This window comes from Lissotriton vulgaris, chromosome 8, assembly GCF_964263255.1.
Source record: "Lissotriton vulgaris chromosome 8, aLisVul1.2, whole genome shotgun sequence".
Lineage (NCBI taxonomy): Eukaryota > Metazoa > Chordata > Amphibia > Caudata > Salamandridae > Lissotriton > Lissotriton vulgaris.
The window spans coordinates 535,434,601-535,448,710 of NC_141696.1; the positions used below are offsets into that span (position 1 = coordinate 535,434,601).

The 14,110-nt window shown below is 41.3% G+C and overlaps 1 protein-coding gene across 4 annotated transcripts in view; it reads right to left on the reverse strand.

The window, feature by feature from the left end:
* ADGRG2 (adhesion G protein-coupled receptor G2) overlaps positions 1 to 14,110 on the reverse strand; it is a 988,790-nt gene that overhangs the window by 889,214 nt on the left and 85,466 nt on the right. For all 4 annotated transcript variants that reach the window (XM_086934346.1, XM_086934348.1, XM_086934347.1 and 1 more), the window contains exon 2: positions 6,437 to 6,564. The gene's annotated coding sequence lies outside the window, so the exon portion shown is untranslated. The remainder of the gene's footprint in view (positions 1 to 6,436; positions 6,565 to 14,110) is intronic.

Below are 14,110 nucleotides of genomic sequence, written 5' to 3' on the forward strand. Positions count from 1 at the left end.
AACCATTTTCTATTAAATCAAGATAAATGCAGCTTACTAAACAGTAGACAGTAAAATAAAGAACCAACTAACTGCCAAACCTGTTTTCTACTGCTAACCTGTCTTCTTTAAACCTGGACACACATTACTCGTGTTGCTACAGATTTACTTCAACCAGGAAATATGTGTACTATGCTTCTGGCTACTGATTCCCTATTAAAATATAATTGATGTTATTAACATAGATTAATTCTGAACCTCTGGTGAAAAGATTTAAGGCAATGCTTGCCATTTGAAAATGCAAATGATTGCCAAGATAAACTGCAAAGCACTCGATCAGCTTTGGGGTTCTGGGCACCAACCACAAGATGCACAATCATTGATAATGAAAGAAGAGTAAAATAGACATAGCTCAACCCAATAGGATACAAAGTTTGTCCCAATATGAGGATGAGACACTGACCTCAATTAATTTGTTAAATGTCACACAATATAGGATTCCCAAAGCCATAGTTATCCACTCTAATCAAGTGGGTAGAGACAGTGCTTAGGAAACATTGCTTAGTTGAAAGCATAATGCTTTCAGTGGTCAAACCCAGCTCTGTCCTCAGATCAGTCACTTAATATACATATAGAGCCACTAAGCGAGAATAGGCAGACCAGAAGCACTCACCCTAAAGGTTCTACCATGTATTGTCGCTTAACACAACCTCTCATGACTAGTGATAAAACCAAAATAGAACTTTGTTGGGAGACTGATTTAGATACAGATTAGCCCATATCCCTATCGACCAGAATATGGATAAAGATCAGGAAATCATTTAGAGCGGCAAGTACTACCCAAACACTTTTTTCATATATACCAACTTACTTTTTACACCCGTACATCTCCACAAAATACATAATACAACTCCCAGTACTTGCTGGACATGCTCTCATGAAAGTGCTGACTTGAAACCTTCACATGCTCACATGTTTTTAAATTTTGGGAACAGGTCTGACTTTAAATTAACACCATCTTCAATACTACAGCCCCCTTTTCTTTCACAAATATATTTTTCTAGGAAGTTTATCCACTGACTGGGAGAGGAGACAATCGCACATACAAATCATAGATTTCCTACTAGCAGTTGCCTTTCAACAGATAACAAAAATTGGAAGAACACATCTAAACTTTCTTATCTAGCTTGGTGGCATGCAGTCTGCCATATTCATAGACTAGACACGGCTCGTGTACATTCCATATCTCTTGCTACAAAAATATTACAACTATGGTCCTCTATCACACACTTCCTACTCACCCTCCTATTACAAGATGTGACTAAGCTTTCCTGATTTACTTTATATTGAAAATGACACTGTTCAACTTATTCTTTCAACAACATGTATAGGATTGTATATTTGTAATATCATTATACTTTTTTTCTTCTTTCTTTTTCTCATTCTATACAATATCACAACCCTTATGAACCGATTCTTCTTACTCTCAATGTATTTATATTCTTAATATATTCTCTTTACCATTTCAATTGCATTTGTATAAAACGACGGTCCTTTATTTCTTTCTCCTGTACTTATGACATATTAAATGATTACTTGTATGAAGTATTGTTATTGTTATTTTATTAATTTTCTCAAATAAACTTATTCTTGAACTTGAAAAAATACAGACCAGAAGCACTAATAGTAAATCCTGAAATTCACTGCTTTTCTGAGTTACCAAAAAACCAGCTGGGGTTTGGGCTAGAAATAACTAGAATGTATTGATGAAGTCTTCTGGGGCTCTGAAGATTTTCAGGCACCGAAAAGGTCAAGGCCCTCGTGTCTGTTGCACAGAAAAAAGAATCAGAGCCCAATTTACCCCCAAAAAAGAATTCAATTTATGTGTACAAATGGCTTGATTTATAAATGTAAATTCAAACGTGAAATTGCACTAACTTGGAAGTTTCAAAACACGCCAAACTGGTGAGTTTGTGGATAATCACAAAGGGTTTTCTCAGTTTATTCTCACAATGGATAATGTTGAAGATTTTTTCATCTCAAGAGCAAGAGTAAATTTAATTCCATGGTAGCAATGTGAAAGGAACACACTCCTATTTGGTTAGGGTGTAGGGGAAGGCGTTCCATCACAGGGAAAAATAGTTGTGAAGAAAAGAAAAGTTAGCTAGTTCAAAATGCACTTGGGTAAGTATTTTCACATACTTTTACACTATGTAATATTAGGGAGGTGCATCAGCTTACAACTGTGAATACTCCTAGAGTGCTAAAAGGGCTGTATTGTTACTGCTATTCAGGAGTAGTCCTAGACTTCTTTGAAAATTCAAATTATTTCTAAATGTACACTTAAGCATGTGTAAACATCTGTGTAAATGTGCTAACTTGTTTGTCAATTATTCTCCAATATAAAAGTGTCTAAATGTAAAATTATTAGTAAAGTGTAGTTTATTTTACATAAGAAATGGAACATTAATCTTCCATGCAATTTATTTAAAATTAATAATAAGTCCATTAACAACACCATCACGTTTCAATCGCTTGGAATATCATCGGTGTGCAGATCAACTCATATCAGAAGTGCAAAACATCAATTGCACATTTGGAATCACTGCATGGAGCAATGCTTACTCATACGTTTCACAAGGACAACAGGTTCCGGTGAGCAGAGACAAATCTCTTATAGGTTGAGTTGCAAAGGCCAATTTTCACAAAAACATAAGAGGATGACTTCAGTAATTCAATATATGCTTTATCAATTATAATAACCATGCCTACATTTCTCTCTCATAGTAGATATGTCCTAGACATGACCTTTCGAATTCTTATGAGTTGACCTCATATTCCATAAACCTCACTCTACGTAATTTTGAGATGTTTGAGTAAGCATTGTCTACAGCAAAACACCATATACCGGCTTTCAGCAAATATGTTTTTACCGGTTTTCACATGTGAATTTTTTGTCAGCTCCAGATTCAAAATAAGAAAACTGATCTGGGCAGTCTTGTATCCACTACTAACAACCAAGTTAAACTACAGCTGATATCCATCCCTGGGATACAATTGTTCTGCAATGGATTCATTTTGGGTCCTTAGCGATCAGAGGGCTTCAGAATCTATTTGATGATGATTTTTTGCTAACTTTTGCTAGTATCAGATATGCCCATTTGAGAGTATTACATTTTTTTTCATGTGCACTATCCATTTATGAGTGGCGTAGCTAAGATGGTGTTGCCTTCCGTAAGACTCCACACCACACTGGGCCCATCTACATTCATCCGGCTATGTAGAGGTGTTACGAGTCCCCAAAACCAAAGGGGAGACTCTCCCTTGTCACAGACCGACAGAGGTGTCCTGCTTGACCCCTGACAGAGCAAATGAGGATGCCGTAAGTTATACAAACGGCCAGCCCTTGTGGCTTGGCATGCGGCCGCATCATGAAAAGGCGCAAGTGCGGGCGTGTTGAGTCTTCAGGCTCAAGAGAATAGCAGCAGCCTCACTGAACTGTGCTGCGAGGGCCGACTGCATGCCCAGGATGCTGGCCCCCTTGCTGGCTGGTGTGGCTGGTGTAGCGGAAGACAGCTGCATTGGTTGGCCGCATGCGATGAGCCCCATGCAGATGCAACAGGAGAAATGGTGCAGCTGCCCTGGGAGTGGACGCAGATCTGCTTGAAAATGCTGCTCGCCTCGCTGAGTGAGGCATTGAAATTGAGGCTGCGCAGTTGTACTGGAACCGGAAGCAGTTACCCTCCTTTATATTGACCGCCTTGACAAGTGAGGCCTTGGGAGGCCTACTCTGAACTGGGGGCAAGATGAATGCCGGCGCCAACGTTACCATCGGGCACACTAGCAAGCCCCAGTAGACACCGCTTGATGGGTGCTCCCCCCATGCACATGTGAGTGTGCTACTGCGGGTGGGCGCAGGGCCTACCTAGAGTGCCAAACAGCCCATTACTTCCCTGGGCCTGTGGGAGCTGCACAATGTGGCGATCTGGAGGCGCCTGGAGGGCAGCAAACAGTGCTGTGAGGCCCCAATTACAACAGCACCTGTGGCGTCTAGTGCTGCAGCACTATGGAGGCCCCCCAATGAGGTGGTTCACACTGGGCCTCCTTTTGGCATCACCTAGGGGTGGTGGAATACCCCTACTATGCTCTGGGCCACCAGGTACACCCTATGCTAGATTACATCCTTTGTAATCCAGAGTTCTGGCCTTGGGTGCTCAGTTCTGAGTACTTAGGTTGGATAATATCTGACCACAGCCCTCTCAAAGTTGTCTTTCAATGGGGAGAGGTCAGGGAGGTGATACCAACTTTGGGAACACAGGCCCTTCTTGACATGGCATATAGATACACCATTAGCACACACTTGCTTCATTATTTTGATGAAAACAAAGGATTCGTGGGTTAGATCGGAATCGAATAGGACACAATGAAAGTGGTCATGCGAGGTCATTGCAATAGGACCAGGTGGGGGGAGCGATCCTCCATTCTCTGGGACATTTTAGAGCTGTAGGCATGCCTGTGAACAACCGAATTGGAAGCAGTGACAGTGGTCGAGGTTCGTGTTTGTCTGATGGAGCTTCAGGGACAATACCGAGAACAGTTGTGTTGCCTTAGTAACTATAATTCCTCTCTGGCTCACGAGCATGTGGATGGTGACAAGCCGGGACTCACTCTGGCATGGCTACTGCATTGGATGGCACCTAGGGCACTCATAGGAGCGATTTGTACTCCCACTGGAGACATCTTAAACACCCAGGCGGACATAAATTAGGTCTTTGTCAAGTACAACAAGGTACTCTATTCCCTTTCCCCAGACCACATCCAGAACTATATTCTAGGAATAATCCTTTCCTGACGGACTCCTCTGCAATTCCAGGAGTTGGACCACCCCTTCCAAATCCAGAAGATACAGGCATTGATACATCACATGGCCCAGAACAAGGTCCTGTGAACAGAAGGGATCCCTGAGGAATACTATGCGATGTTTAGGGCCAACATTGCCCCCTAGTTACTGGGGGTGTACCAGGAGGCATACCAACAAACCTGATGCCCGATTCCCCATGTAGAGGCCCTCATAGCAGTGTTGCCCAAATCAGGCTGGGATCCTTTGGAGGGGAGTTCATTTCACCCATTGTCAATGCTCAACATGGATTATAGATTTTAAGCAAGGTCCTGGTAAATCGGCTACTCCACATACTTCAGTCACTGGTCCACCCTGATCAGTGTGGTTTCATTACCCCAGGACAACTTACTATAATACAAGTTGACTGTGTCACATTATGGGAGCGATCAAAAAGACTGAGGAACTCCGGGTGGTGGTCACCCTTGATTTGGAAAAAGCATTCGACACACAAGCGAGTTTGTACTTGCTGCTAGTTTTGGAGTCCCAAGGGATTGGACTGGTGTTTCTTACGCTTACTAATGCCACCATCAATATGGTGGCATTAGTAAGCGTAAGAAAATTTTGAATGTCATATCGTTTTTTTGACAGATTAATCCCTTGACAAAGGCGCATGACGCCGAAATGCATCGGGAAAGAGAAATGGCAAAGTGGTATATATATCATTGTTGAAAACGATACAAAGCATGAACATGCACCACAAAAATGAAATCAGATGTGAAATGAACATCTAAACTTTGAAACAACGTTGAATAAACAGATTTACGAACAGTATTTTTCAAGAACTTTTATTCTCACAAATATAGAGCTGAGTTCACAGCACACACAGTGCCCAGGGAGACAGACCGAGTGTTTGGGATCTGCAAATCACGACATTATCACACTCCAGAGTAGGGAGTGATACCCAGGAGCACGTAAACCAAAGAACGTAATAGGAAACAATATCGCAGTGCACACCCACTATCCATTAATACTAAACTATAATCAGTCACACCACTTGCAAACTGACAACATGGGGTGCGCTTGGACATACAGTAGCATATAACAGATGTATCAATCAAACAGAGAATGAAAATATTTCCTTTGGTCCCATGTGTCTATCGGAGATAAGCTTAAATACCTCAATATTGAGGCGCTCGCCAGTTATTGATAGCCAGACTTGCCATGTGAAGAATTTCAAGGAAACAAATCCCCTAGTGCACTATTGAATCCAGATGCTACAAATATTACATTCTAAACCACAAGAATGTTAGATCACATGCAGTCATAAAGTGTGTTGTCACATTGCATTTTGGCTTTTGGATACATGTAAGGAAAGGGACGTTTGTGGTGCAGAGTTTTACCCAGTTGGTAACATGATGCTTGAAAAGCTACTCCTCAGTCTTGACATGTTTTATGTCACGTGCAACAACTTTTGAAGATAAACTCAATGTGGTGAGATATAGAAACAGTCTCAAAAGTAAAAAAGTTAAGAAGAGAGATTTCCCCAGTAACAACAGTTTTTCACCTGAAGAATGAGCACGTAGTCTGTGTTTACAATCAGAAGTTAAATATGAATACCTCAAATCCAGGCTTGGATCCTCTCCTTGATTCCTCTCCCCTCACACAACCGACAATCCACAGGTATCGGAATTACGTCATGGTTTATTGAAAAATATTGATCTCTAGTCCGACACTCTTCAGTATGGCTAAAAGATTAAAAGAACACATATTTCCTTAGTCTTTCAAATTCAATATACTTTTTAAACACTTTGAAATAGGGTAATTAAATTTATTACAAGCCCAATAAATCCAGTAATTTTCAAAAAGCAACAATATATAGTGGTATCTCAAATGAAAAAACGGTCAAGATGTGCTGCACTGTGGATTTTTTTTTTAAAGGATTCACTTCTGGCTAACTTTTATTTTGAAATCTTATTAAATGTTTTACAGGCAAGTCAAAAGATTTGTTAATCGAAATTCCACTTGCCTGTTTCCTAAAAGTGCTAATCAACAAAAATTGATCAATATGGTGACCAAATATGTTTTCAGGCTTTAGGTTGGAAAGTAAACTGCAATTCTGTGCATGCCTTTGGTAGGCTGTGGTAGTTTTAGAGTGATTCTGCAAATCATTTTCTGTGACAGTTCTTTTGTCCACTACATCCAAGAGCGAGATATAATTTACCAATTGTATAAAAGTGTATTAAAACTAAAAAGGCAGTAGCATGCTTGATTCAACTACTAAATTTGAGTTTACACACAGAAGTATATGGATCGCCCTGGCCAGAAGTGCCAGAAAGACATACGAGGAAAAGATTGTTGGCAATGTAGAAGTAACGTCCTAGTCTTCCTCACTAAGTATTACCCACTCATCTAACTCATTTATGCCAAAAAGGAGGATAAATGTAAATGACTCACTAAGAAAAGGGATTCTGCCACAAATCATGCACAGTGGCCAAACTATACGTGAGAGACCTCCTCATCGTCGTCATTCCACCTCCAGACTGGTTTTGAGAAACAAATGGCCGGAGCAGGGCCTTTGGACGTACCCAATAAAATGATGTGGGAAAATAGGACCCTAGGCCCAATCCTTTCACAATTCCCAGTTTGTCTTCTCACATCCTCTTCGATGCAACATAATTCCTACCTTTGGGGGAGGAACTGATGCCAACTCATTTGCAAGACTCTCTTGCCCTAGCTAAATCCAACATGGGGAATTTTTCAAAAACGGGGACAGCACAATTTTCTCTCTCTTGAATGCGTTGACTACCCAGCCAATAAGCCTTGGTCCTTTCAAAGACATTCTTATCCAGCAGAGGATCCCTCCACAGGGATTAGTCCACAACTCGGAGGGATCCTGAGGGTAGCAACAGACTCGGAGGGGTCACAGTGTTATCAGACCATACAAATTCCAATTCCAATTCGACAGATTCACTAGTGAGCATTAGCTACTATATCACACAAGTAGAATTCGTGATACCTTGCACTAATGAAGCCTGGCTTTGTGGTAGTCAGAACCATTAGGAAAATGTATTGAAATGTGGATTCGTGCACATTTGTATAACTTGCATTTCTCTCTTTATCTTTCATCCACATTTCTCTTTCATAAACTAATTATCTGAGCAAAAGTTGCATGAGAGTTGCCCGAAGAAGGGACTTCCATCTTCTTGAAAACTGGCAGGCAAAAACATGAGTTCGTCCAATAAAAGGTATCAACCATTCACAATTACGTATTAGTTGAATTTCGCTTTTCTAAATAATACACTGGACATTCATCTCACTTACACAGAATATCCCCATTCTCTTGCACTCCAGACAGAAGGGAGTAAAAGGAGCCCATGCAACTCCCCAAAATGGAGGAAGGTGCGCTGTTATGCTGCTTTTGCCATTGAGGGCATGCGAGAAGACCCTGCACCCAGGACAGAACATTGCGCTCCTGGGTAGAAGGTGATGCAAAACTTAAATGCAAATTGGAAGCCTTCACATGGCTCTACCATGCATCCAGTTTTCTTCCCAATATCGGCTGCTGTCAATGTGAGATTATAATAATAATACAGGCCTGTATGACACCAGAGAGGACAGGCATGGCAACAGAAGTAGAACACACTGCATTCGATTTGGCGTTCAGGGTGAACCCCTACTTTCAGAGTTGCTGGACACCCCTACACGCATGGGTCCAATTAGCCCTAAAAAATACACTCTGAAGTTTCCATCCAACTGACACTGATCATCAGCCGTTTTTAGACCTTATTGTGGCAACTTTACTTACCACATACTGAGTCACTGTTCACGGATGCAATCTAAATATACGGACTTCCCGTATCATAGTGCCTTCGGGTGTTTCGGAAGACCTAGTCTTCTCCTTTTTTTGTCCTAGTTCTGATTACAGCAGATTTTTTTTTCCTTAATTCCGCTCCAGAAAACTACTTTTCCTGGTATTGCATTTGTATAGTTCATGTCCCTATACAAATTTCTGACATTTCCTATGTTTTGAGACTCCGTTTTACTGTCAGTGTGAATTATTGCACTTTTCATTTGTTATCTTTAGGTCTGGTGTGGCCTAAAAGGCAAGAGTAACTAAAGCTTATCTTTTCTGTGACATCGAAGGATTTGTTTCTTTCTATTGTAACAAACAATAAAGTGATGGAAGAAATGCTTGATTAAATATCAAAGACTGGTAATCGCTTGGGCCTGCACACCAGTTCATTCCTAACTGTGCCACTCTGGACAGAGACCAGCCATATGTAAATCGGCCCTAGTCCTGCTCCAATATGAGCAGTGTAGAAGGCATGTCCAGCATGGATACTGCAGGGCCAGATATATGCCAATTTTTTAGATCATCATCATCTATGTAAACGATTTCCATTAGGATGCATTGTATGTGAATACATCTTACATTGATGTCCTAAACAGGTAGCATGAATCCACCCCAAGACCCTACCCCTGGACCAGGAGAAGACACCAATGCCATTTGCTTGCAGTCCTACTTATGAACCCAGTAATCAAGTGTTAATAATATGTTGATGTCATAAGAAATTAACATGGCTGAACTTATAAACCAGGGCCAGACTGGCTGTAGCGGGCAGCAAGCATTTTCCCAGGAGGCTGGAAGAGGGGGGAGGGTTTCAGTGGAGGGGGCTGGTTTTGATACTGGGGGCCGGTTTTGCAGCGGTGCTGTAATAAGTGCCCCAGTAACAAAAGCAGCTGTGCATACTTGTGCATCAGCCCACAACCCCACTGCCCCCACCCCCCTGGGGCTGGTCTGACAAAATTGCCAGAGATGCTTTGGGTTCCCATCCTCGACCTTTTATAAACTTTCTGAATTTCATAGACGCTAAGATGGCAAATGCCTTCCTAAAATATAACCCCATTAAAATCCTTCTGATCCCTAACAACACTAACCAAATCCTGATGCATGAATGGCTGTCCGACCTGATGCTGGATGGAGTCATAACCCATTGCACACAAGCAGAAAATCACTGAGATTCATTATTGGCAGAGACCTTTCCTTCAGACCTCACTTCATCAGGACAGTTCGGACAGCCTGGTACAATCCTTCCCTTCTGTGCGTAAGATTCACAGCTTTGTGAACTGGGCATTGCAGGGGTGAATCAGCAGTCAGCAGTGCACCGCTCTTTCCAGTGGGTTTCCCCTGGGGTTAATGCAGAGGCTCCTAGGACTTGGATGCCTCTAGGGATTGACTTTGCAGGATGTGTGCGGTAGAGCTGATGGTATTGCATGGTCACCGGATTCTCCCTCTACACAATATGCTTTGGAAGGTCAAAACCATGATTGGGAAAGGATAAGCAATACTGACTTCACAATTTAATAGCATGTGCAAAAAATACCAGGAAATTAAAACCGATGTTCACAGAGAGCCCGATTCATCCTCCACTAAAATGGATTTTATATGTTCATATATTCAGAGACAGCCCTACCCATCCTCAGCACCAAGGGTATTGCATGTTCGTTTTAGAGGGGAACCCTGCATGGGGTCAGCATGACATAAAACGACAACGCAATTCCTCGGTTTCTGCGATGGAAAACACAGGAAGACCGTATTTAATCCACTTTTATTTTTGCCAATATTAGAAAGCACACGGAATACCACGCTCTTCCCTTTATCAAGATACTACAAACATCACTTGCTCCAGACGGCTATGAACCTTTGCCTTTCCACTGGTAAGCCTTCAGTTATATTCGCAGTTGCAAAATGCACTGACCAAAATTTATTTGATTTGTGTATAATAAAACCTCTCATAAGACCTCGCATGCTATGGTTACCCGAGCCCTGTCTCCTTGCTAGCATTAGGGCCTGAAATAAAGTAAAAAGTACACAAATAGATCCGAGTCATTAGTTTCATTAAGTACATAACGTTTATGACTTAGAGCGGTGTATGACCTTATGTTTTATTGTCAAAATGTTTGTACTCTTTATCTTTATGAGCTTACTAGCAGCCGTAATTAAGCACACCTTTATATTTAAGCCCCTTTTAATTAATGTAGATTTTTGCTGGAATGAAATGTGTGAAATTGAGTATTGCTTTTGTTTTTTGTATCATTCTGACAAACTAATTTGAACATGCAAAATCAAATAGCACGTTTCTAAATAGGACTCCGGAACAAGGTGTTTTTTTTAATTTCTTTTTATTTCAAAAAGATCTTTAGAAAGCCATAGAAACAATGTCCAAGCTCTATCTTTCTACTGCCTGGAGAACAACAGTGTCCTCGTCATTGGCTTCCCATCACTGGCTCCACTGAAGGGTGCGCTCCAAACCCACCCCCACTCATCTCAGAATGTTAAAGAAGTATTTTGAGTTTAGTCAGTTTGCACTAGCAATCCACATCAAATTCAAAGATCTGCTACATTCCATATAAACGCTAACAATCAACCCTACTTGGTGGAAAAGCTCACCATCTCTCGAGATTAAGGCAACATGTCAAGTCTTGACATCATCAGATTCGAAATCAAAAAATGCAAAAAGGAAAGACTGGAAAACAAGCCATCTCAAAACACGTATGCAGCCTCAGAAACAACATCTCGTCACAGATAAGACTCACTCTTCTATTCTCCTTTCTGCAAAAAAGCTGAAATAATATCTGGTCAGGAAGAACTTAATCTGCCACACGTAGGGAAGCATCTTGAAGAGAGCGTCCTCTTCCTCCTTCACAGCTTTTGCATGTAACCTTGAACTGTTCCCCACCACTGGTGGTAGCACGAGGCTCCTTGTTAGGTTTCAAAGTATGAATGCATTGCGACATAAATAGTTTTGTTGTGTTTTTGAGATAACAGCCCCCTGATTATTTCTGCTTGTATACTGGCCGAAGGTAGAGGATATTTAATAGTCACTTCAACAATTAACACATTGTGCCATTGCTAGAGCCATGCACACATTTTTTGCAACCATGCAATCAATATTTACTTGAATATTTGTGGATTTTGTTGTGCTGTATTGCCACGTACTTCCGTCCAGGCTACGCAACGAAGGCTGGTCAACAAATTTAACACACAAAATGTGATAGGAGACATGCTTGCAATTTTTCTAACCAGTATTGGGAGGAACATCTCAACCAATCGTTCTTTTGCTCACCAAGCCACCTCAGTTTGGATCAAGCCAACAAGTCAGCCATGACATTGCTCCTCATGGGAACACTCCAGCCTGAACTGCCAGGCCACGATCTCACCGAATCGAGACACAAGCAACCTAGGACCGGTTTTGTCATGATAAGGGCTCATCAGCCAGGTATAGCTGGATTCCAGTGGCCCAGGGAGCACAGATCTAGACATTCAAATAACGTGTAGCACATTAGGCTACACAGTGAAGACAAAGAATGGTTAAGGTTTCAAATCATAAAGGTTTATTGGAGGTAGTATAAAGCACATCAAAGCCATTTAATATAAAAACTGTTTCAGTGACCAGGAGACCTTCCTTGCCACTGCTATTTAAAAACTGTTCCTTCAAGTGCTTTTTAAATGAGGTCTCTTAAACGAATTAATATTATCTTTCTGCTAAGTCCTCTTATTTGCAGGTAACGACCCTTCTATTTTCATCTCAAGGGGAGGCATCATAAATTGTGTCAGAGACGACATTAATGTATGTTGCCATTATGTTTGCACTATGCTCATGTTCTTACCTTCTGAGACACTCTCCTGTGGCGAAATACAACTTTTTACTTTATTTTGTTAAGTGTTCAACTTAAATAGAAAAATATGTGTTTTGAGCCATAACAGAAATAAGAATATTAATTTTTAACTACGGAAGAAAATGTTATAATGGCATATATCTCTCTTTTCAGGGTGTGGCTACAGGGTCCGCCCTCCTCCAAAACCTCATGGAGCCGTAAATTACTTTTTGGCAGTGTGGGTCTCAATAACTGTTGCTCTACATGCGTGTGTGAACCACACCTCATGATACATGTCATGCTTAGTTTCTGCAGTGTGAGAACTCTCATTGGAGTGTGTCTTACTAGGAGTGGTGGAATGCTGTGGTTTCACTTGTGTGCATGACTTGGCTCGTGCACTTAGCATGTTGTTATACTTTGATTAATAATCATTATGGTACTTTTGGTGGCTAAAGTGGAGTTTGAAAAATGTATCCCCCAGCCCTTCTTGCACATCATTCGGTGTCAGATTGCTCTCTGATTTTTAGCCTGCTGTGCTACAAATCAGCGCTCCAGCCAATAGCTGTCGCAGGTGGGATCTACTGGCTATGCTAATGCTGGTTATTCTGTCAACTTCGACAGGTTATTTCCATACTCTGTTGCTCCTGGTCAGTGTGAAGTGTTATGTTATCCTCGTGGCTAGGCACTCGAGAGAACAAAATACCATAATTAATGTATTAATTAAAAAAAAATCTTTATATATTACATCACCCAGGAGAACATTTTCAGTTAGTCCTAAAAAGGTATATACACCTTCAAAAATTGCTTTTAAGATCAGACATCAACACAGGTATAACACTTTTAGTTTCCTCGAGAAACAGTTCACATTTTGAGAGATGAACTTAACTTTGCATGAAAACGTATTAAATGTATAGAATTTTACTGAAGCACGGGACAAGCCCATCTTTCTCATCCAAAGCCTAATGTATCAATTCCTTATTTTAAATATTGAAAACGTGTCAGTTATCCTGTTCCTCACACTGCATTTAGGTATCAAAAAAGGCCAGCAATGAAAAAATATATGTTTAGAAGCAAAGAGCTCATAAGGTACGGCGTAAAATCTTTAAGAAAATGTTTTCTGCGATTACACACAGACTTCCTTCTTCTCTATAAATGTATTCACAGCACTGCTTTTTGCTTTCTGTGAGATGCGATACTAAACATAGCGTAAAACCGTTTCGGGCACACAAGGATCCTGCTGATGGACAGCACGCGTCCTGCCAGCATTAGACTGGTAAGCAAAACACTGTGGTCTTATGCTACTCCGGGACGACTGTTCTTATGCGACCGGCATGTTATTCCTTCAGTATGTAGTGGACGATCAGTGGTGTAACGAAACTAGTGCCCCTCACACACTTTGGTCCCAGTCTGGAGTTCTCTACCCGTTGTGCACAGTGCCAGAGAGAGCCCCCTAGAGCTCGCCCCCTAGTGCTCAGGGCCCCACCCGCTCCGTGGCGGCTATGGGTACGCCACTGCGGACAATAGGAAAGAAAGATGGAGCTCCAGTGAAGGAAACAGCATCTCGTACCCGTGTGGCAAATCTGTATGCAGTGTGTTCTTAGCAACCTGACTAAATTATTCAGCAAGAAAAGG